The 22,415-nt window shown below is 46.1% G+C and overlaps 1 pseudogene; it reads right to left on the bottom strand.

Annotated features, from left to right (window-relative positions):
* The window catches only part of LOC138467393 (zinc finger protein 208-like), a 419,830-nt pseudogene that overhangs the window by 123,222 nt on the left and 274,193 nt on the right, over window positions 1-22,415 (bottom strand).

The raw sequence follows: 22,415 nt of genomic DNA, 5'->3' as shown, positions 1-22,415 counted from the left end.
TCTGACACACTCAACTTTAGTGTACTGCAGACTAGACTTTCTGAGGTTGCCCAGGTTTTGGAAGTTACATTGAAATGATTTTCTTCCTTTCTAGGGCACAGGAGCCACAAACTTTGAGGATTCTACTCTGATGACCGTCCCAGTACTATGTGGAGTACCACAGGGGTCGTCACTGTCCCCAATACTGTTCTGTGTCTACCTAAGACCTTTGATGGAATTTTTCTACGGGTTTGATTTAAAATATCATTCCTACGTGGACGATACACAGATCTATGTCAGATAAAAATCCTCTGTGGAGGCGACAGATCATGTTTTAGCCTGTGCTAATGCTATCAAAGACTAGATGATTGAAAGCAAGCTTCAGCTTAACCCCAACAAAGCTGAGGTTATAGTGTTTGCTCCTAAAAATTATCTCAAGGACTTCCATAAGACCTTATCTTGTCCTGCACTTTCTGATGCAGCCACCCCCTTCTCTATGTCTCAGAAGTAGTCAAATCTGTTTCCTGCCAATGTAAGCTCTTGAAACCTATCTTGCTGCTTATTTCTGAATCAGAGTGTGCGGAGGCCGTGGGGACCATGGTCAATTCCAGAATTGACTATTGTGCCACTCTTCTGCTAGGTGCACCAGAGGGCCAATCACAGAATGCCGCTGTCTGACTGGTGTACAATCAGCCACGGAAGGTCCCATCTCCACATATCGGAGAATACTGCACTGGTTACCGGTTAAGAAAAGGATTGAATTCCAAACACTATGCCTTATTTATAAGTGCATTCAAGGAACAGCACCCTGGTATCTAGTGTCAAAATTTCAGCTCCATCAGCCATTGTGAGTTTTACGTTCATCTGGCCAAAATTTGTTGGCAGTCCCCTTTTCTCACTGTGATACTAAGGGGGCCAGTGTTTCTATGAGGGGCACCCGTCTCTGGAATTCCCTTCCATTTGAACTGTGAAATACTTCCTCTATTGCTGTTTATCATACAACGCTGAAAATATATTTGTTTCAATGATTTAGGGGCTTTGTTTCCAAAAGGATATGCTCATAATAAATGTGTAATTAATCAGACATTAAACATACACCATTGCAAAAAACTACATTTCCCAAGAAAACAGTCTTTTTGTAGTCTCTTTATGGTTGGTTGAATTATTATCCAAATTACTTTCTCATCCAATCCTCTCCCCCTGTGTCTATAACCCTGGCTTCCTTCCTCTTTCCTTGTCTGTCTCAAAACATTAACTCACACGCCCCAACCGGTTGACGCTGAAACATAAAACCTTCCGTCTCTGCTGTTCTTAGGATCCTGAGGACTTATTTTCTCTGCCTGTCAAAAAACATAAACAGAACCAATCTGAGGCTAACCATGATAGGGTGGGCAATCGCATGATCAAAGTCCTTCAAAATTAGCCTTGTTCAAGATAACCTCAAATTGTCAGAGCAATCATACACCATGCATCGATTAACAGGGTGGGATAATCCTTCGCCTCTGTTTTTTTATTTAGCATTTTTATAGTGCTCACACAGCCCGCAGGCATCGAGGCGCTGTTACAGGAATTGTTTTTTTTAGTTGCGTAATTTTTTTGTTGTTGTCTTAGTTGCGTATTTATAACACGCTTAAATACCCAGAGGTTTTTAAGCGCGGACCCGGGTTCGAACCTGTGTCGCTTCGTGTCATTTTGCTTCCATGGCGAACACGTTGCCGCTGATCTATCCTCCCGGGATCTGTGTCTTTAATAAAATCTTGACTTTCTATAACGTAAGTGTAGAAAATCTGTATTCTGTGTCAAGACCGAAGGCTCGGATTATGCTTGTTCAAAGCTTACTCACCACCAATGACATTTGTTCAATTGGTCAGAAATAAAAGACTTTAAAAGTTGACTCTTTTGACCAATCAGCTGACTGTTCCTATGGTGTAAGCTTTCAAGGCCATTGCTCCTCTAACTGAATGAGGTCCGTAGGATCTGATTTCAATGCAAGCTTGTTGCATGCTACATCTTACCCACTTTACTAGGGTTGCTTATGTTACTGCTGCAAAAGGCCTCCGCATTGCAATAAGCAGCTGGGTGACTCCTGATGGTCTCACACCCCATCCATGTCCAATAACAGAGACAGGCATGCATTAATGTGTGCATTCCCCATGCTGCTCCACATGTTGCATTGTAACACATGCACCTACCATGTGGTTCACACATTACTGGTCTCACATGCATGACCATGATGTCCCTGCACACACACATACGTACATGGCCTATGTCACACATACAGGCAAGTATCAGACAACCAGAACCCTGCAACATGCCCTGTCTCACACAGCAATGCTTGGCCACTTTCCGCTCAACTCCAGACGGGTCTGCCTCTGAAGGATCTGGGCGTGGAGCGCTGGGCCTACGCGTTCCAGGACCCTCATCTGGATCGTATTCATGCTGCCCCGGCCCCCCTCCACGAGGCGCCGGGCCTTTATGAGGGTCCTGGACCTCAAGTCCTCCCAGCGCTTCTTGACTTGCTTGATGTTGCGGGTTGCAACCCCCTCCACGTTGATGGCAACCACAAAGTCATCCCAGATCCTATCCCGTCCGTCCTTGTTGGCGCGTGATGTTCCGAAGAGGGTATCAGAATGCCCCATGACATGCTCCACCAGGACACCAACTTCCTTCTGACTGAAGCTGGTGGCCCTCTGCCCCTCTGGCTGGGGGTCGCCAGTGGTCTCAGATGGTGTTTGCCCCGACATGGCGACCCCCGAGGCAGGTGTGGGTGGGCAACCGGGTCCTGGGACTGGGCTGTGGAGCTATGGTATCCCAGTCGGGAGTCTTCTGTTCCAGCAGGGGTGGGCACAGCAACTGGACCCCTACAGATGGCTGATGTGCAGGCACCAAATAGCGGGGCACGTGGGCAGCAGGCAGTCAGGCACCAGCAGATGGCAGGTGGGAGCGTGCTCGGGGGTCTGGGGGGCAGGAAAATGTCCTTCAGGGCAGGAGGGTGGTCTTCTGTGTGTTTTCGCATGGGCAGCTTGATACAGAGTGATTTGGCACGTGAAAAAATTGCACGTCAGCGTGTAATTCGAGGAAAGGCCCTTAGCGCGTAAGCGCGTCAGCACACATACACGATTTCATTGGACCAAAGGCCCTTAGCGTGTCCCGCGAACCCCAGGAATACACGTACCCCACTCGCACAGGGCCCTTTCGCATTTAAAACTTCCCGCGAACCCCAGGAATACACGTACCCAACTCGCACAGGGCCCTTTCGTGTGCAAAACTTCCCGCAAACCCCAGGAATACACGTACCCCACTCGCACAGGGCCCTTTCGCGTGTGAAACTTCCCACGCACCCCTGAAATACACGTACCCAGGCCAATCGCGTGTGAAACTTCCCGCGCACCCCTGAAATACACGTCCCCTGCTGAAATCGCATGTGAAACTTCCTGCGCACCCCTGAAATACACCTACCCAGGCCAATAGCGTGTGAAACTTCCCGCACACCTCTGAAATACACGTACCCTGCTGAAATCGCGTGTGAAACTTCCCGCGCACCCCTGAAATTCACGTACCCAGGCCAATTGCGTGTAAAACTTCCCGCGCACCCCTGAAATACACGTACCCTGCTGAAATCGCATGTAAAATGTCCCGCGCACCCCTGAAATACACGTACCGTGCTGAAATCACGTGTAAAACTTCCCGCGCACCCCTGCAATACACGTACCCAGGCCAATCGCGTGTAAAACTTCCCGCGCACCCCCGAAATACACATACCCAACTCGCACAGGGCCTATCGCATGTGAAACTTCATGCGAATGCCAGGAATACACTTAGCCCACTCAGTATATGCATGCTTTTTATTTGTGCACACTTTTGTAATGCGCAGGGACGCTACCGCCTGCCTTTGTATGGCAGACGTGTTTAGGCCTGAGCGTGTCTTTGCCCGTGCGCGGGTTTGCCCTATTCGGTTCCATGGATACATGTGGTTCGCGTGCGTGTGGGCGTTCCGTGTACTTCCCAGCAGTACTTCCCCCCGTTACGCCTTCTTTTTCACGCGTTATTCCCCATTCCGCGTGTTACGCCCCCTGTTCCGCCTACTGTTGTTGTGGGCGCTGCGCTTAGCGCACGCTGTTTGGAGACGTGTGCGCCAGCGTGCGCCATGCACGGATTTGGCACACAACCAGTGGGAAAGTAGGGCAGCGCCTTCCTTGAATCGCACGCATGCGCGTGCGCTTGCTTTCTCACGCTTGCGCCTCCTTGCGCCTACTTGCGCTGGGATTTTCGCCGCACGTTTGTTCCATGAATCGGCCCCTTACTCTCTCTCTAAACTATGCCAATGAAAATAAAGCACTCGGCAGACAGCATCCTAAACATTATTTTACATGACATGAGCCGAACGGAAAGAAATCATTAAAGCATTCTGCTCCACCGAAGTGAAAAGTGAAGGAAAACACTAGTCCAGGTAGGCAGTTGCAAAAGAAAAGACCTGCGCATCAGTTCACGAGAGACCAGCACTTAAAGATGAACCAATCATTAATCTTATTTTAAACAGCCCACAGAAAAACAGGTAAACAAGGCAGCAAACAATTGTCAAGCCAAACGTTTTTTTTAGCAGATGAAACTTTTGAGTAGATTTCTGCACTTCTGTTTTGTCATGACAAGAATCCTTTTACTTAGCTTCTTTTTCTGATCCCTTCTTCTTAAGACTTGTTCTCTCTTGCTTAAAGATGCCTCCGGCAAGGTCCAGTACTCTGTCAGACCTCTTAAAATGCCTAATAACGGGGAACTCCTGAAACACCTGCTACTCAGCTGTGATTCTGACAATGAAAGGCAGTTGACAGAGATTCCAACTGCCCCTGATAACATTTCAACCAATCAGGTCACTGCCCTTGTCCTCCATCTTGGCTTGGGTTGATTCCACTGACTGTAAAGGGAACGTTAAGGACTAACAGGAGAAATGACAGACTGCAGCACACAAAATACCTTTTCTTACCACAATCACCCTACCCAGGGACACTAAAACAGGCAGACCGGACAGGGACAACCCTGACATCGATGAATCTCTCAGCATCTTCCGAAAGTGCTGGCATCTGCCAGACTCCTCAGAAATCGCCCATGCTATTAATTTCAAGTCCCCATCAATCTACTAATATTTCTTTTTAATGTTTTATTGGTTAAACAAAAAATGTCAACTTTTAACATTTGAATCAATGTCATTCCCGTTCCAAAATCTCCATGTGAGACTGCACATCGCCCTAAAGATTCGTCATTGTCCTCCATTAATCTCACTGAGAATTAATTCTATGAATTCTAGGGCTTCCAGGGTGGGTCCGATTTTATCTACCATCAATATTCTTTCCCAATATTCCTCTTCCGTTGTCGTATTTACATTGGCCACCCACTCTCCCAATTGTTGCTTTCTTTGGGTGAACAATTTCGGACATGAGAACAGCCAATGTTTTACTGATTCTAACAAATCCGGATTACTGCATCTGCACGGACATCTGCACGGACATCTTGCATCTTGGGCTAGAATTTGTTTTCTTAAATATTGTACCTCCCTAGTTGGCAAGATGTTTAGCCTACATCTCATCAATAGGTCTCTATAACGAGATGAGGGAAACCTTTGCAGATATGGTCGAAGGTCGTTCAGTGTCTTTCGTCCCCAATTGATGTTATGGCAGTATTTGTTCTGCCTCTTCAGGATGTCCGTTTCCTCCCAATCCTTTTCACAGAGAGTTTTCTTTGCTTTATCCAGATTTTCTTTCAACATGTCCATTTTGATGCTATAATACTCTAATATTTCTTGGCAGTTCTGTTTCCAGACCTGGACGTTGGCATCTGCCTTTCTTACATCTTTATTTGCCAGCACTTCAAAGGAGATAGGCGGCTTGTCCAGGATACATTTCCGATAAAGCAAAAGTCTCTTCCACAACAGTACTGATACAAAAGATTGCAGCCTCAATTCATGTCTTATCGATGATACTGATAGGCAGTTGGGAAGCCTGAGAACCCTTCTCCAGAAAAGAGCCTCGAACACCCACCCAAGTCTTCCAGTGGAGATTTAGTAGAGAGTCAGCACCATAGGTCAGAATCGCCACAACATTTTGTTCATAGAATAGGATTAGTGGCATCATTGAAAAGGTTCCATACCGCCGGTGGAGGACAGGACCTTGGTTTGAGAGTTTTATCAGTCGCTCTCTAATGAAACTCTGTTGTGCCTGTTCATTCAGACACCAAGGTAGACAATTGAGTCTACTATTTCCAAGGGATGGTTATCTAATGACCAGGTGAATGCGTTTTTTTATAGCCTTGGATCCTCGAGCCGATTGCATTATCAGGATGATCGATTTTATTATGTTGATCTTCATGTTATTGTTGCTTAAGTAGATTGTGAATTCCGCAAAACGTCTTTGTAGACCTATAGGAGTTTGGTCTATGAATACAACATCATCGGCGTATAGGATCCAGGACCGAGCCTCATCCTGGAACACTGGTGGAAATGCTCGAATTTGTTCCTGGGACTCCTTCATGTCCGCCAGATAAAGGACGAATAGAAAAGGTGCCAGGGCACATCCTTGCTTTATGTCTTTAGATGTCATGATCTTTTCTATCAAATCACCGCCTTTAGAGACCAATATTTGAATTGAGGTATTGTTGTAAAGTTCTTGAATGGCCTCAAGCAGGTCTTCCGGACAATTCCATTTTCTTAGCTTGACCCAGAGCAGTTCTCTGCTGATTCCATCGAAGGCCTGTTCGAGATCAATGAAACCAAGGTATATGTTCTTTTTACTTTCCAGGGCACGACGTTTTAGCATATTCAGGATGAATAAGTTCAGGGATGTACCAACACCACTCATGAATGCTGTTTGGCGTTTGTCTAGAATTCCTGTCCTTATTGCCCATCTTTTTAGATCTCTCAGAAGAATAGAGGAGAACAGCTTTCCAATGGAATCGAGAAGGGAGATTGGATGTCATGATTCCTGCCAATCATGCCCCGAGCTCTCCAAGATGTCAGGCTGGACCCAGGTCACGATCACCTACATGGCCCTCAAGGGCCTCTCCATCCCTCCAAAGACCCACTTGGATTCAGACTTGGCGCTTGTGGCACCAGACTCACTCACTCCCATAGGATAACATTAGGGATTGGACTTGTAGTGCATTGATGGGGACAAGATGGATGCCCCACATATTTCGGTTCCCAGAACTGCATGTGCACTCTAGTCTTTTGGGTGTGGTTCAGCCCAGAGACACCTGGGATACCCAGAGACTATTTAAGCCACGCCCAGGCTGAGAAACATGCTTTGTGTTTTCTGCACCTGCAGCGTGACACTCACCGTGTTCGGATCGGTCTCCAGTAGGCCTGCCTCTTTCTTCTGCGCTCAGCTCCTGCAAGAACAAGAACACCATTAGGAATAGCCTTACCTTGCGGAGCTTCTGCCTATCATTCATCGCTTCTTCTGTTCTGTGGGCATCTTCGGGGTGTTATTCCTATCCCGGCACACCGCTTCCTTAGGAAAAGGGAAAAGAACAGAAAAAAGGCATTAGTAAGCATTCAGCAAATCTTCGCTTATTTTTAAAGACTGTACGAGCTTCAAACGCTTACCTGAATCCCAGCCGCTCTGGGGGAACTCTGTCTCCAGAACTTCTCATCCATCTGCAAGAGGGAAAAGACACTCCAGGTTAGTGTGGAAACATCTAGAGGCACCGCATACCGCGCTTACTAACCGCATTTCTTCTTTATAACCGGCATCCACGCTGAAAACGTCGCGGCACCTAAAATACACAGAAAAAGAACTCAGTTCAATAAAAATACAGCGCTCTCACTCACCTTCAGCGCTACTCATCTCAGCAGCATGTCGCCATCCCCGGACGCCGGCCATCATCTAAGGAAGGAAAGGAACGAAGTTAGAGAACTGTTCAAAAGACTCATTATACTTACCTGTCGGACTCTTCCAGTGAAGTAACTAGGCAGCAACGAGCCCGCATCAATCAACGCGCCCCTGCGCTGAAAGCAGGATGGAGAGCACACTTTCCAAGAAAACAAGGTGAGCTGTGGATCAAAGGGAAGGGTTGGACTCCGGGGAAGAAGGGGTTCAAGCACACAGAAACAATAGGGAGTTAAACTCTACCAATCCTGTGTTTCAGGCCCAGTCTCCAGTCGAGTAGACTCCAGGGAAGGGTTTGAGGTCGTAAGAGGTCAGAACAGGCTGAGTGACGTCCCTGTGGATACCAGGTGAGCGTTACAGAGACCTATAGTTCCTGGGATTTGTGTGGTCCCCTTTCTTATAGATTGGAACGATTAGGGCCTCTTTCCAAGTTTGAGGGATTGTTCTTGTTTTTAGTATCTGTTGGAATAGTACTAGAATGAAATATGCCCAAACTTCTCCATTTTCCTTCAACATACAGTTGGAGATGCCATCCCGGCCAGTGGCTCTTGAAGAGCTCAAGTTTTTAATCCTTGATAATATGTCTTCCCTATCAATTTCAATGAGCCACGGGTGTCTTGATCTTTGCTTTAATTCAGTTACTTCTTTCTCCTGAAAGCGGTCTATATAGAATTTTACCCATTGCTCCTTTGAAACATGACTAGATGTTAGGGCTGCCTGGAAATCCTCTCCTTTATTTATTATCTCCCATAGGGATCTTGTATTGGATGTACTTATTGCTGCCAGCATTTTTTCAGCGTCTGCTTGTAATCTCCAAGCCCTTGAGGATTTTAACCAGTTCTTATAAGACTGTTTGCATAGTCTTAAGAGTTCCTCTTTATTAAGGAGGGTACTTCTATGCAGCCGTCTCAATGCTGTGCAGTGTTCCCGTCTTTTTTCCACCAGGTCTTTTTTATATGCATGTTTCCTTTCCAATATTATGTTTTTATTTGTATCACTCTTTATTTCGAACTCCTTCAGTAGCCATCTGTAGTCCACTGCCTCATGATTGTTGTTGAGGTTGCACGTGAACCGATCAACTAGTTTCGGAATGGCCTGTGATTTTATTTTTCACCTATTCCTTTCCCATGTTAATTCCAGTGCGGGGACATTACGTTGTTTCGGCTCTTCGGTCTTCCAAAGGAGTTCCAATTCCAGTAGAGCATGTTCACTCCCTTTCTGATGGATTACTTTTAAAGAGTTGATCCATGTTAGGGTATTTCTAGCAACAAAGCAGTAATCCAGGCAAGCGCTTACTGAATTAGAGGCCCAGGTCTTAGCCCCTGGCAGGTCACCTGTTATTTGGCCATTCAGCATTGTCATATCTCTGATACCCATTTCTAACAGCCATTGTTTTTCCTTGGCTTCCAGAGTTGATCTTCTTTTCAACAAGCCATTTTATCCAGTAGTTTGATGTTCAAATCGCCACAGATAATGATTAGTTGATTCTTATCCTCTAACATAGAAGAATCAATAGCCGCCATGATATCCGCTAGATATTTTCTCGTTTCTGAGTCTTTTGTATTCCAGTACATGTTAATCAGAAGTAATCTGCTCTCGTATAGTCCTCTATTTTTCACTAGTTTTATTATCTGTACAAGAGGATTCGGGGTCAGATGTTCCAGAACTTGTAATTTACAGTCATCTTTGACTAGAGTTAAGAGCCCAGAACGTGGTCTCCCTAGGGGTCCTTTCTGTGCCGGATTTATGTACACCTGGTATCCTTCACACACACAAGGGTTGTTCTTATCCAGCTAATCTGCAAGCAGATTAATTAGAATTTTCCCAGAAAGTTGCTTTCTCCCGAGTATAGGTGGCCAAATCCCTGTGTGTTTCATGAGGCGAGGAGAGATTTCCTCTTACAACGATCGATTGTCGCTTTTTACCCGTCCGGATGCTAGATGTTCTGATTATCGTTTCACCTTTCTTCTGGTTCTCTTTGGTCTTCTGGTTTGAGTTGGTTTTCTGGCTCAAGTTGTCAACAGTGAATCTTATCTTTGCTAACATAGTATCTGTCAATCTACTAAAGGGTGAATCGCGCCCGCTGGTCCCTGGACTATCATTCTGAAATGTGGGAGCAACAGCGGCTTGTTGAATTACATCTCTAGAAGGTCCGGGAACCATGTCTGGATCCTCCAGTCTGGTGTCACCAACAGTATCGCTGCCTGTTGTCTTCTTACTTGTGCTAACATTCTCGTAATCATGATAAACAGTGGGAAAGCGCATTCCTGCCTCCTGACCCCACCTCTGGAGAAAAGCGTCCATCGCTTCCACTGCTGGATCTGACCTCCAGCTGAAAAAATGTGCTAGCTGACTGTTCAGCCTGGACGCAAACATATCTGTCCTGCATGGACCAGTCAGATTCATTAGGGTCGGAAATATTGATTTTCCAGTTGCCAATCGCTGGCGTCTCTCAAATATCTTGAGTTCTAGTCTACCACCTGATTCTGCAGACCTCAGAGATACTCTGCCATTACGCTGACCTTGTTCTGAAGGCACATGTGCCAAAAATCCTTTGCAAGCTCCGCTAGCATCTTTGACTTCGTTATATCCAACCTGTCTTTGTATCTTACCACTGATACGTTGTCCATTTTTTAGTAACGCGCATCAATTTGCTCTGTCCTTAATCCAACACTTCACTGAAATGGACCCGCCATTAGTTCCAGACAATTGATATGGAGGTCTAGCTCCCTCCCTGACCATCTGCCTCCCAAAGCCATCTCCCTAAACAGGCTCCCCAGCCCCATAGGCTGGCATCCGATTCAATTGTGAGGTCTAGGGAGGAGCTAAATATCGTTCTCCCATTCCATGCCTCAATCTGGCTGGACCACCACTACAATGTTGTTTTCGCCTCTGCAGATGGTTATTCTTTGTTCGTATGATAGTCCCTGTCAGAGATGTTGAATTTTTAGTAATTGACATTCTCTGTAGTGGAGGGCCCCTGATAAAAGTGCCTGAATAGAGGAAGTCAGTCTCCCTACCAACCTGGCTAACTCACTCTGTGAAATGACTTCCCTCGCTAGTATTGTCCTGATATCTTTCTTGATCAGATTTACCTTTGCTATCGGTAAACTGAGGGTGACTGCCCTTGGGTCTATCACAAACCCTAGAAATGCTATCGATTGGGCTGGAGACAACTCTGACTTCTCCCAATTTATTAAGAATCCCAAACACTGTAACATGTTGGTGTTGTTCTCACCTGCTGTTCTCATAGCCCTTGTTCTGTCCCATTAGAAATAAATCGTCTAGATAATGTATCAGCCTGATTTTCTGCTCACTCAGCTGACAAACCACTGGTTTCATCAGTTTGGTGACCTGACCAGAAGAATTGTAGGAACCGGCGATGTTCGCTCGTGACTGGAATCTTTAGCTAGGCATCCCTGAGGTCTATCCACACTAAACTAGTCCCCTGACTGTAATACATCTCTTAAAAGATGGCTTCCCTCCATCTTGAAGTGCCTGTAGATAATGAAAGCATTTATGTTTCTTAAATTTATCACTGGTCTGGTTTTCCGTCTGCCCTTTACTAAGAACTTACTGCTCATAAAACCAACTGTGTCGGCTGACGTCTGCGTAATGGCCTTCATTCCCTCTAGCTGTGAGATCTCTCTTTCTAACATCTTATCATCTTCCTTGTTGAACACAATGGATCTTGGCCACTCTGTTTGTATTGGGCCCTGACAGAACTCTAGATGGAACCCTCGTACTGCCTGTTCGACACATGCATCTCCTGATAACTCTTTCTATTTCTCTATAAACAATGCAGTCCTCCTCCTACCTCTGGGGTAACTGTCCCTGCTCGCAGTGCTGTAGCGCTCTGGTCCATTCCCACATGTACTTGCTTGCTGACCTCTGTTGCTAGCTCTCCCACCTCTTCCTCTACCCCTTCCCCTCGATTGGTAGACTGGGTTCAGTTTGCACTCTTGCTCTTTCCAGCTATTTCTGTTACCGTAGTTCGACCTGTAGGTCGAATAGCGTTCAGTGAAATGCTCATTCACCTGTGTCGGCCCCAAGCAGGGTTGGATTGGCCCCTTGGCCCTGGGGGGTGGGGGCCGGTTTCTGGCCATGCCTGGGCCGATTGGAGAAAAAGAAAATTGAAAAAAAAGATATATTTCTTTTTTCAAAAAGCGTTTCATCCTTCTTAGGTCGATAAATGAGTACCAACACAGGTTGGGTGATATTGTATGCATATTTGTTCTATAAAAAAGAGCTTAAGCGTAAGTGCTATATAATAACATATTATCAATTGGCCTTGCATGTCTGCTTTGATTCACAGTAATTTAGTGTACTTAGGAACTATTTGATGCCATTTCCTGTTTTGTCAAGGGGTGAAAGGTCGTGTTTCATTGCTTCCGGGATGTGACTTTGGGGTAGGGTAGAGGTCTAGGATCATGAGGTGAGGGGTGGGCCACATTCTTTTGGGTGACCGGGCCTATTTCTTGTCCCAGTCCGACCCTGTTTTGTTTTATTTGTTCATTTATTAATTGTGCGCGCCGAAGGTGAAAAGAGAACTTACAGCTTAGTTACAAGTGTTACGGAGCAAAGGTAAAAACAATTTCCTCAGCGTTACAGGTTGAGGGTAAAACAGTATAGCCAAAGCACTCGCCTTTTATTCAGTTCTCTCCCATTCATTCCAGCCTAGCTGGCAATCACCCAGCAGGGTGGCTGTCCTTGCCGGACAGTCAGCCAGCCAATCACCACAGAGTGCATTTGGGTCTCCTAGGAGACTAAGCACAGGGAGTTTCGGGCACCTCCCTCACTTCTTGCCTACCCCAGACACTCTGGAGCCAGAGGCGGGGTTCCCCCGTGAATCCTGCAAAAGGCAAAATTAACAAAGAGACCAAACCTGGTTTGGCGCGCAGAGTAAATCTCAAGAAGGACCTTTCCACAAAGAAATGGCGAAAAAAGAAGACCGGGCACCATTTTGACAAAGATGGCTCCCGTGGTTGTTTTACAGCAGCTGTGAACGCAGCCCGCGGTAAATGCACACCATGGTAGTTTATACGAAACCACTGCCACCAGCCATTCAATGAGAAAAGAGTAACATAAAACATGTTACATGAGAAGCTAGACAGAGGGGATACTAGGTAACCCCTCCAGCACTCTATTGTAAGATAGTGAGTGCTGGCTCTAGAAAGTTACAATGGTAAGTAAAGTCAATTTCACTTTACTGCTCTGGGAAACAGTAGTATATCCCAGAGGAGGTATTTAATCCTTTGGGAAATCCGAACTACTTCCCTGTGTCACTGCACTGAGGGTGCTCTGTGACACAATGTAAAAGATGATGCCTATGGAGTTTGTCAGACTCCACAACCAAAAGAAACACAAAGCTCAGAAGGTCTCTAAGGTGAAGGGAAGTAGCACATTTCTGAGCCTTCTTAGCAGTTGTGCCCTTGTGATTGATCTAGGCAGCACATTACTTACTAGATAATTTATATATTGGTTAGCTTCGATGGATTGTCCCTCGTCCTGAGCTGGTAGGGGATATCGAGATAGGAAGTCTGCCAGGTTGTTGTCTTTCGCCGAGCAGTGTGTAATGTTGTGTGCCCTGCGCCTCTAGTCCCCTAATGTCGCTGTATACCCGCAGCCCCTCTGGCCCCGTGATGTCTCTCTGTACTTCTCTATGCTTCTTGCCTCTTCATGCCTGCTGTTTGCCATACCTGACCGCTCGCAATGTCTCTATGTACCAGCCATCCAGTCACATGTACCATTCCCAGGCATGCACTCCTGTCCGTGCCTTAGCACATGCACAGTTTGGGTTCTTCAGATCAAGTACTGTAGCTAGTCTTCACATTTATTCTGCGCTTGGCCTGCAGGAGTGTCCTTGTGTTCTCCCCCGTTCACCTTTGTCACTTAGCGCTTTCAAAGCGCACTGTGCATAGGCACTTTGTGGATGAACTATCATATCATTTCATATCACTACACTTACTCTCTACTCTACACCATCACACAATTAAAGTACAGCTCTACCCCTCGATAAATTCGGTCTAGCTGTTCACATACGAACACTACCCCATGCACAGCTCATCAATCCGATAAAAACGCAGCTATATCCCATGACAAACCGGCCTAGATGCTCACATAAGCGTCCTACAGGCATAAGCATAACGCAGCCAGAAACCAGTCTAGGTGTCCACCCGCCGGACTGCACACATTCAACTGATATCTCCACCACCACACCTAATGCTAGGATGCAGCTACCATCAGGCAATCCCACCAGCTGCACACATGAGTAGTGCACCCACGCACCCTACGACACTTTCCCTCTCTACTGACCTGGACTGCGGTCCCCAAGGGCGTTCAACCTACCAGCGCCTTGAGATCATACCAATGATATATAGAGTGCTATATAAATGACAAATAACATAACATTTCATCGAGCGGTCTGCTTTCTGGAAATTGGGTGATTCGCACCCTGCAATGGCCTGTGATTTTAGGGCCTCTTCAGTGGAATAATGGTCAAAGTCGCAGTATTTTGATCTTTTCCGCAATCTCATTACAAAATTGTCCATGTTCTCTCCTTTTTCCTGCGTGGTCGTGTGGAAAATGTGTTGTTCATAGTCTATGTTTTTCAGCGGTGCAAAATAGTTATTCAGCAAATCAATTATGCCTTGAAATGTGTCAATCGTGTTTTCGGGCATTTCGAACACGATGTCTCTCATCACCGGAACCTAGCGAGTGCAATAATACTCCTCTAAGGCAGCGTTCTTCTCTGACACCTGTTACGTCAATGTATATATGTAGTTCCTTGCGCTACCTGGACCATCTTGGCGCCAGACTGCTTGTGTCTGATATGTCAAAATGCTGCATAACTTGTAATTGTAATGAATCATGGCCTCCCTCCTCCCTTTGCGTAGGATTGCAGGGGTTTGGAATGGGCTGAGGGTTTTGTGAGCTGCTGCCCACTTCAATATCAGACATGGTGGCAAGGTCCCTGGAGATCGCAACTGCTCACCTTTATGTGGTGCTGTGAGCTGCCCTTAAAGCGTGATGTGGTGTTGTAGGCTGGATCATGCAGGGATCTGAAGGAAAGTTCTAGAGCACATGCTTTCCTGTCTTCTGCCCTCCTGTCTTGGGCTTGTGTTGCAAGAGAAAAAGAGTCCTTGGTAGCATGTGCAGCAGATGGAGTATTGTGTGTCGGCAAATTATTCCCTTGTTGTTTAGAGCGCCCTGGATTTATGGGCTATCAACTTTCCTCCGTGGCAGTGATTGTATGTAAATACACAGGGCTCGCACGACTCAGCACATGGTTTGTGCTGCAAGCGCGTGTGTTTGCAAATTTCCTCTGTGGTGGTGAAAGAGTTAACAGTTTGGAGGCTCGGCCGCCACCGTGATGTTTTCAGCGAAGTAGCGGCCTGCGAAACTGAATGCGCAGAGAGCCTCAGTGCGGCGTGATGGTCTCTGACTCTGCGGTGGTTCGGTACAGCAGCGGGAGCTTTAAGGATAATGCAGACTCAGGAGGGCACTGACGTTGATGATGCAGCATGCCGTGAGGTTACCTCGTCGCCATTGTTAGATGTTAACCAGAAATGAAGTCACTCAAATATGACAGGCTTATAAGAAAGCATGCAATGAAAACAAAACGAAGTTGAATCAGGATGTTGACACTTTAATCATTAGGCATGAACTGGCGCAGGAGCGGACGCTCTGCCTACTACAACAACACGTGGGCTGCAACCCACATCACAACTGAAATGGGACAGGGTGTCCCTTCACAACGTTAATAACAGATAGAGGACATTAGATTGCACTAAACAGATCACAGTAAACCACCGTCTGGCATGGTCTAACCCAGATCATCATGAGAAATCCTATTAGTCACACCCTCCAGGATATTGCAACATGAACTGGCACATTTTTGCGGCATGAAATGGCATATATTGCAGCACAAACCTTTATTTATTGCAGCATTTTTGCAGCACATTTTTTATTGGCTGGAGGATGTAAGATTGGCGCATTGCAGGAAAAAGACAGTGCCCAAGGCTACAAGCGAGCCAGTGTGTCGTTATATGTACCTTTTGTATCAATTTAATAGGAAGAGTCCCAGATATCTCTGGCTTGGCAGAAGAGAGTTTGTTTTGGCTATGTTTTTGGTTTAATGTGCATGCCTATTTTATATTATTGATAGTATTGATCATTATCATTTTTAATGCTGGAAATATTCCTCTTCTGTGTTTTCCAAGCACCCACACACCTCTCTCACCAATACACCTCACACTTCTCACCAATTCCCCATCACAACTTGCATTTCTGAACCACTCACTGTGTCATACACATACTTACTGCTGTGTTACACTGCAAAGTCACAATTTGCACTCCCCAGTCCCCACCACACTCCAAATCATACTCCCAACTCACACCTTAGGCCCCCCAATACCTCATGCACTATCCAGTCCTTGATTCTTTCGTGCTACTTCTGCATCCTTTCTCCAATTCGATTTCACTCTTCCCTCCTTTCTCACAATCTGCAGCTCACTGGCTCTTTCCGGCCAACCGCTCCCTCTCTGCTTGTTGGCCCAGTGCTCCCCCTGAGCCCATGTTCCCTCTACTTTCTGTACCTCCGCTCCCTCTCTGATGTCTGGCCCACCACCCCACTGCTCTCCCTCCGCTTTCTTGCCTACCACTCCACATCTCACCCCTCACCCTCTCCTATCGCCTGTCCCTCTCATATTGTGACCATTTGTATATTTTTAAAGATTTAGGCCCAGATCCTCAAATAATAGGGCATCTAAATAAAAAAGAGCACAGGATATACTATTTTTAGAAAACCCATTTCTGGAAACGAGCAGGACGCTTTTTATCAAAGGTGACCTGCCCATTTCCACAGTGCTGAGCTGTGGCGCAAATGATGCGTGGCTGCTGGCCAGCCCCCTTGATTACATTTGTGTTGGAAGCGCTCTTCCAACAATTTCCTAGAGGCTCCCAGTGCATTTCTCTGTGACAGGCCTTTAAGGGGCCTGCCACTTTAAAATGCAACCCAAAAAACGCAATTTGAGGATCAGAAATGCCAGTGAGACAACAGCGGTTCATAACTCTTCTGTCACAACAACAAACATTTAAAATTCTAAATTGTATGACGGGTTAGGAAGCTACTAGCATGCAGTGGCACAAATCGCGCATGGGGTTCCCCACAATCTCTGCACAATTAAAAGCGCTTCTTGTTTGTAAATTTAAGATGCGCTTAAATGTGCATAAACAGCCCCTGATTTGCGCGAAGGGGTGAAAAGGCGCATCTTACATGCTCACATTCACATGCCACAGTGGATTGGGCTGCTCCTTTGCGCATTTCATTTCTTGCGTCAAAAAAAGTTTTTCTAAAAATAGTCCTTTTTGCAAAAACAAAAAATTGCCATTTTTGCGCTATTTTAAAAAACTGCAGTTTTTGCAGCATTCTGCGGTATCGCAAAATCGATTCAATCTGGAGGGTCTGATTAGTAAATGAGTGACCTTTGAGCATTGTGGTCAGAGGTCACCATAGTAATTTATTTCTGTACAGTCTGCACTACAGTACAACACACAGCACTCTCAAGTTTCTTGTGGCCTTTGTAAGAAGGCCATCTATTCCTGTTTTTTCCCTTAAGTTCCTGGGATGTTGTAGTATCTCATTGTTGAATCACTCTGGGGTTCCATGCTCCATGTGGCACCTTCCACATAGCTGTAATGAGGGTGGAACATGGAACATGGAACGTCAGAGGAAAGATGCTTAAGAGGAATGTTCCAATGGTCATTGGTTGTTGTGTTTGTGATAGAGCCGGTGGGCTAATCCTTCTACTCAAATAAAACCATTATTCATCTTCCATATGGTATTGAGTGTACATCATTTTCTTTTTTTAAAAACTTTATTTTTGGTTGCATATCACAGCTATCTCGCTGTGAAACTCACATATTCTTTACAAACATGTTATGTACATCCAGATTTGCATCAGTTGTTCCTGATTAATATTATATTTCGGGCATACAACATCATAGGTACAAACAGATAGAAGTGTGCATGAGGGGAGATAAAGCGCTACATAGGGTTGAAGAGCATTATAGTTCGTTTACACTGTCACTATCAGAGCTGTCTGTATCCAAGGAATCTTCGGCTAGATACGTCCTGAGCGGTGCCCAGATGTCTTTCGGCTTGCATGGGGCGGGTAACAATCCCACATACCTTTCTTCACATTCATTCACGTATACCAGTGTAGAGAGAAATTGTTCCAATGTCGGGGCCTGTGTACTTTTCCATTTCTGTAGGATGCATTTCTTTGCAACTGCACAGGCAACATTAAATAATCTCCTAATTTTTTCCGAGACCTTTCCAAGGTCTCCAAATAGGTATTTCGGGGGGTTAAGGTTTGCAGGGATTTGTGTGATGCTTTCTAGGGTATTTGCTACTTCACTCCAGAATTTTGCTACCAGAGGACAATCCCAGTACATATGGAAGGAGTCTGCGCCAGGGGCGTGGCATTTTGGGCAGGTATCAGGCACATTAGCGTAGCACTTCGCCATCTTTGCCGGTGTGAAGTGTAGTTTGTTCAGGATCTTGAACTGTATTAGTCTTAAGCCCGCATTTAACGATATCTTTTTGGATAGGAGACAGTATCTGGACCATTTCCCTGTTTCAATAACAGTGCCCATATCTTTTTCCCAAGATGACTTAATGGTATTCAAGGTGTCCATATGCGTCTGGACTAAGGTATACAGTTTGGACACCCCCGTGCCAGTCTGGAAGTGCAAAGATTGATAACATGCATGCTCTGGAGGTTCATCTGGAAATGTGGGCCAGCGCTTCTTGAACGCTGCTTTCATTCTGTGGAACTGCAAGATTGTTAGGGGAGTCTCACCGACCGATTCTGCGAAATCTTCGGGAGTCACAAATTTACCGTTTGGGAACATGGTTTTCATTGTGAAATCATATTCTGGGAGCCAACCTTTTTGAATACCAATATCATATGTGGGTGCGATGCCTGGGAAATTCCAAAGCGGGGCTTATGAGTCGTAGGGGTCATCTATGCCAAGTCGTTTACTGATTGCATTCCATGCTCCGATCGTGCAGGAGGTTGGGTCAAATTTGCAGTCATCTCTATGTCTTTTCGAGTAGATGATTGAACGCAGGTCTGTTGGGCGGACTGAGTGGCGCTCTATGGGTACGTGTGGTGTAGTGTCCGAGGGGTCTTGCCAGAATTTCACATAGTGGGCTTGTGCTACTTGACAATATAGTTTGAAATCAGGAGCCGCGAAGCCTCCCTTTTCATAAGGTTCGACCAATTTGGCCCAGCTTATCCTATTTGCCCCCCCATTCCAAACGAAGGTTGTAGCCATGGATCGAAGGTTGTCGAAAAATGGTCTGCCCGGCCAGATGGGGACGTTGCAGAAGACGTAAAGGAGCTTAGGTAACACGGTCATCTTGAGCACCGCTATAGGCCAGCCAGGGATATGGGGAGCTTAGCCCAGATCTGGAGTTTTGAATATATGATTTGTAGAGTGGTCTCATGATTATCTATATATAGAGAGGTGCTGTCACGGGAGACCTGTATTCCCAAATATCGAATGTGTTCAGGAGCTCATGCGAGACCAAATGTGTTTGTGGGACAGGTGGTGGCATTGGTCAATGGAAAGATTTCGGATTTGGTCTTATTAACTTTGTAACCCGAATGTAGGGTGAAATCATTTATTACGGCCAGTATAGGAAGCAGGTTTTTCTCAGGTTCTCGAACATATAACAGAGCATCGTCAGCATACAACGAGATGGCTTGGTACGCCCCTGACATATATATGCCTCGGGATTCCTGTTCTGCCCTAACTGCAGCCGCCACCGGTTCAATTGTTAGAGCGAATAGTATAGGAGAAAAGGGACATCCCTGTCTTGTCCCTCTGTGTAATGAGATTTGGTTAGACAGTGTTCGGTTGGTCAATACCCTGGCTTTGGGTGGCGAGTACAGGAGCCCAATACAACTGATTAAATAAGGGCCGAATCCAAATTTATGGAGAACCTCAAACATATAGACCCAAGAAACTGAATCGAACGCTTTTTCTGCATCTAGGGATATTGCTACAGCCTGCGCTTGTGGTTTAATCTGTGCTAGAATGCAAAACAGTCTACGCAAGTTTAGTGCAGTGGATCTAGTGGGTATAAATCCACATTGGTCGGGATGAACCAGTGTAGCCATCTTAGGAAGCAGTCTATTGGCAAGAACTTTTGCGTAGACTTTGGCATCCGTGTTTATCAACGACAGGGGACGATAAGAGGAACGATCATGGGCTGGACGTCTAGGCTTCAGGAGTACTGTGATAACAGCATCTGTCATTGATTCTGGGAGCGAGCCAACCTCGATGGCCTCTTCCCATATACGGGTGAGGACAGGAGCAAGGATCATTGAGAAGGATTTGTATAACTCGGCACCTATCCCATCCGGGCCCGGGGTTTTTACCTGAAGCCAGTGATTTGATTTCTTCAGTTATTTCATCACAGGTTATAGGCTGCTCGAGGATTTGGTTGTCTTCCAAGTTTAATTTAGGGAGATCAATCTTACTCAAGTATATTCGTATTTCTTCTTGTGTACTACTATCATAATTGGAATATAGGTCAGCATAGTAGCGTGAGAATTCGTCATTTATCTCTTTCTCGCCACTGACAACTGCACCTCCCTCTGTCAAGATGCTCGCAATTGGGGTATGGGAGCGTTCATTGCGGAGCATACGGGCTAGGAGGTGACCTGCTCTGTTACTCTCCCCATATCTGCGTGCACTGATGGGAGTGGCCATGTATTGTTGCTCCTTGGTCGCCAGATCGTTGAACGTTTGGAGATGTGAGCTGATGTCCGACAGGGTATGCCTGTCGTGTGTCATACTACACTCAGTTTCGAGTATCTGCAAGCGCGATTCTGTGATGTCTAGTTCGTTTCTCACGGCTTTAAGGAGACCAGTCGTCTTGGACATCAAAATACCCCTCACCCACACCTTAAACGTTTCCCATAAAATCGCCCAGCTGTCTACGGAGCCCTTGTTCAACTGGAAGAATTCCTCTATGTCAGTGTGGAGAGTCTCCACGACATTCGGGTCTTTTAATATGTTGAGGGACATCCTCCATCGTTGTGTTGGGTGATCTATGCCAGGGAATAGTATGGCCAAGGTGACCGGGGAATGGTCTGAGAGCGTACGGGGAAGGATTTCGCATTGTTCCGTGTAGTTGACCAAAGGGGACGAAATTAGCCAATAGTCTATTCTAGATTCAATGTCGTGCACTGAGGAGTAAAATGAGTACTTCCTCTCAGTGGGATGGATACCCCTCCAGGCATCAGAGAGGGTGAACTCTTCGAGGGCGTGTCGTATAACATTTGCCGCTTTGGTGAGAGCTCTAGGCCTACTGAAGGACCTATCCAACGTAGTATCGAGAATAGTGTTTAGATCTCCTCCCCAAAGGACCCAGGCGTTAGTTGTAAGGCCTATCGTTGCAAGAAGCTGTATATAGAACTGCGGATCATCGATATTCGGGCCATATGTGTTTATCAAAATGAGTTTTACCCCAGCCAAGCTACCCCAGACCACCACATATCTTCCCTGTGGATCTATCCTGCATTTTTCGGTGGAGAACCCCAAGGAGGGGTGTATCAGTGTGATGACCCCTCTACTCTGAGAGGAATATTCCGTGTAATGTCTATTGCCACCCCATTGCCTAAGTATTTTTTCGTGTGTGTGGGCTTCAGTGCATGGGTTTCCTGGAGCATTACAATATGCGGATGATGTCTATTAATGTATGCGCCCACCTTACTAGCCTTTGCTCTGTTATTTAACCCTCGAATGTTCCACGTGATTAGTTTCAATCCTAGCCCCTGGGGTATTCTAGTGGTTTGTGCCATTTGTACTCGTAGTGATAACATTCAAGGATGTGGATATTCCTAGAAGGAGGGACAGCGAGCGAACCAGTGAGTGCAATTTTAACCAAAAGTAATCGATAACCAACTAAGAGAAGCTTTGTGTCGAGTGCCCAACAGGGGCATGTTGAGGCCTCAACAGTAGCCTCTAGAACCAGGTGGCAACCCATATCGCCATAACCCACCCCCTCCCACATCATCAAACCCAACTTGATGATGATCCCTTTTCTTATTACTAACTTGTGGGAGAACCCAAAGAAAGGGGTCGTGCGCAGCAACACATCCGGCTACATTCAAGGATCGAAAGCAGAGGTGCGTCTCTGCCCCCCCTCGATTCCATTGCCATCGGCAGTTCACTTGTCCCCCAAATTATCTGGCCGCTCGTTGTAAGGTGAGTATTCAGGCTACACCGGTTGTTGCAGGTCATCATGGTCAGCACTCTGCCTCCCTGGCGGAAGGGGTATCGAAGCTTCCATATAGGACAGGGCGGCTGCAGGGGATTCGAAGAAGTGCGCTCTTCCGCCATGTTGTATTCGGAGTTTAGCAGGATACAGAAGGGCATAGGGGACCTGTCGCAGTCGCAGTTGACGTTTAATTATTTCGTAGGACCGTCTTTGAGTCTGGACCCCTGCTGAAAAGTCCGGGTAAATATGGATGTGATCAT

The sequence above is a fragment of the Ambystoma mexicanum genome, chromosome 4q, assembly GCF_040938575.1.
Source record: "Ambystoma mexicanum isolate Mex_15411 chromosome 4q, UKY_AmexF1_1, whole genome shotgun sequence".
Classification (NCBI taxonomy): domain Eukaryota; kingdom Metazoa; phylum Chordata; class Amphibia; order Caudata; family Ambystomatidae; genus Ambystoma; species Ambystoma mexicanum.
Note: the sequence above shows the minus strand (reverse complement) of the source record. Positions and strands in the feature narration are given on the sequence as shown.